The sequence below is a fragment of the Bactrocera neohumeralis genome, unplaced genomic scaffold (genome assembly GCF_024586455.1).
Source record: "Bactrocera neohumeralis isolate Rockhampton unplaced genomic scaffold, APGP_CSIRO_Bneo_wtdbg2-racon-allhic-juicebox.fasta_v2 cluster11, whole genome shotgun sequence".
NCBI lineage: Eukaryota > Metazoa > Arthropoda > Insecta > Diptera > Tephritidae > Bactrocera > Bactrocera neohumeralis.
In genome coordinates, this window is record NW_026089624.1 from 9,621,907 (window position 1) to 9,625,029 (window position 3,123).

A 3,123-nucleotide genomic window follows, 5' to 3' on the forward strand; every position below is an offset into this window, starting at 1 on the left:
CCATATTGGTTCCCCTGTCTGGGTCCTAATTGTCGCCTGTAGTGAAAGGAAGAGTTTTACTTATTTGAACGTTTTTTTTTTTGCATTCGTTTTCTAATGTCTTCTTCGTATTGAGGGTTATTGATAGTAAAATTTTTTGTTCTACGTTATGGGTCACTTCCTTCTGATACTTTAAACTATAAAATTCACTTCTGCTTTAAGAGTTCGAAGTCCCTGTTTTCCTAATTCATTTTCATTTAGCTTATCTATTTCATAATGTACTAAATCATATCCATATGTCCCAATCACTTTTTTTGAATTAATGACTGAAAAGCCATGTAAAGTTTTTGTTTTAAAAGGAATAATAATTTGTATTGACTTACCGATTTTACATTTGTTGCTAATATAATTATTAGTTGATCCTGTGTCCACTAAAATTGTAACGGGTGTGCCGGTTAATCCACATTTTGTTTTGATACAAGGCAACCCGTTTACTCGCCTTAAAAAAGTACTCCGTGTCTCAAAATGTCCATCATAGTCTGCTTGTACGGTTTGATTGATGCGTTGCATTTTTTATTGATGGAAATTTTGTGACGAGACGTTCCTGTCTCTTTTGAATGGATTTTGTTGGTGAGGCGGATTCCTTGGTTGATTGAAGTAATATGTTGGCCTCTGGTACTGCTGCGAACTGTCCACTTCCATTGGTTCTGGTGCAAGTTGTTGTTGCGGTTGATAATTCCTCTGTATTCTGACGTTTGGTCTGTATTGATGATGTTGTCCGTCCTCCAAGTTCCAAGTTAACCCTCTATAACTCAAAACCTCCAAATTAACTATTTCTAGTGGAATTTAGGGAGTGTAGCTTACAGGCAACAATGAGTAACAGTGATAAAGAAAGTTGGCGAAATTATGAGTAAAATGGAAATCCTTCAGGACAAATGAAAGTTCTTGAAACATTTTTTGTTTTTGGTATAGCATAAAGTTAACCCGCACTTTTCACACACCGTGTGAGTGAACCCGGCACATTTCGGGATCTTGCATCGGATTTGTTTTCCGCCCATTGAGGCCAGTGCCCGACTTGATCTTGGCGGACTGCTTGTAGAGGCACATGTTGTGCAGGTCCCCTATTTTTCTTCGCTAGAAGCTCACCTTCTATTGATCGTCGGGTTATCTAGCCTTGTTTTGTCCCCATTTTGCATAAAGTTTCGGCAATTTCCAGACGAAAATCTGCGGATGCAATGATGGTCTTATCAGTAGGATTTTTATATTTGCAGACCCTCTTATAAAGTAGCCATGAGTTAGCCATAGCTAGATCTAAGAAGTGATAGAACAGGCGCATCTGCCAACGTTTACTCCTCAGTCGTATCTTGTAGATGCCCATAATGCTGTCGAATGCAGGAATTCTATTTCTTCTAATAGTGCCTAACGCAAGAATACCTTCTTTTGCTAAATATTCCAACAAAGGCAAAGATGTAAAGTAGTTATCGAAATAGATCCTGTGGTTTTGTTGTCGTGGAATCATACGCGATAATCTTACTACTACGTTTGAAGATGCTCCTAAATCTGGCTCGTCGGCTCCGACAACATTCTCTTTACCTGTCTCTATCTCTGTCTTATAAGCGAACACGGAAACACCACTCAAAACAAATAATTTGTATCCCCACTTATGAGGTTTCTTAGGGCTATATCGTTTTAGCATATTTCGCGCTTTTGTAGCATATTTGCTCATCTACACAAACACGTATTTCTAGCGGAACTTTGGCGTATGCCTTGTTGAAGGCATCAACGACTGGACGAATTTTGAATATTCTATCGGCATGGTTCCTTGGGAGACACTTTGAGTTGTCGTTGAAATGAAGATGCTGCCTAATCTTTTCAAATTTACTAAAAGGCATAGTGTCTTGAATTACGTGTGTACCCAGGATGGAGCCCCAATGGTTAGTCACCCGAGGTAGCTGAATTAGTGACATGAGATAACGACACCTATAAATTTTCGTATTTCTATCTCAGATACATGAAAAGTATTGTTCGCATCTTTCTGTATCAAATAGAGGTTTGTCTCTTCAGAAATTTTCCTTATTAGTTCAGGTGGAAATAGATGCAAGAAATAGTCTATAGGAGCCTCGAGATCCAAGATATCAGAACGCAATGACTCGTTACCAGTGAAATCCAGCTGTTGCTCATTAGCTCTAGATTCTTTTTCTTCCACAGTAGTGTTAGCTTTTTAGGCTTTCGACGTTTCGTAGAAGGTCCTGAGGTATTTGGAGTGTCTAAGCTGCTAATCATCGGTTCTACTTCTTCCTCAGGATTGAAATTACGATCGTCATCGCTCAAGTAGTCTACCAAATAATCTATGTCAATTCCATCTCCCAAAGACCCTTCATTCAACTCGCCAAAATCTGGGTCGAAATCAGGGTCAGCCAAACTGTCGTCGTCAAAGTCGAGACCATCTTCACTCATAGTATCATCCTCAAGTGCACGAGCGATCTCGTTGTTTGCCAGACTCCTTAGTCGCTTGGCCATCCTAAAAAGAATAATTTTATGTAAATATTCGCAGTGTTCATACAAAATAGTTCCCATTTCTGTATGATGTAGCCTAGAAGACATAATCCCTAAATACCACCTAATACAAAACTACTTAGAAAATATGAAAAGAAAGAAGTTTTATAGTAAACTTTGAACACTTACCTTTTTGATTTTTATAAAAAGAAGCACAAATAAACGCAAAAACTATTTTTTATTAATTTCTGTACTTCACCACATGCTCTCTGTTTGAAATATTTGACTTCACTGAAGAAAAAGCTTCATTGGAAAAAAGTAACGGAACTTAGTTTGTTTTGCTTATGCTTGATTGGAGGAATGGAGTGTAGACTACATTCTACATTGCTTGACAAGACGAAAAAAATTACTACCAGTAGAATTTAGGAAGGTGAAACGGTTTGTTGCCTGAAGTCTACCATACGTTATAGAGGGTTCAGCGCTTTGCTCACTTCACTGTGGAATTCGGCTAAGGTTTTCCTTCCTTGTACGATCTTTATCATTACCTCTAATAAAAGGACGTATAGTGGCCTTTGGTCCGCAAACGTTTAATCCAATCTATTTATTATGGAATAAAAATTCATCTTCGTGTTGTGGTTTGTAAGAATA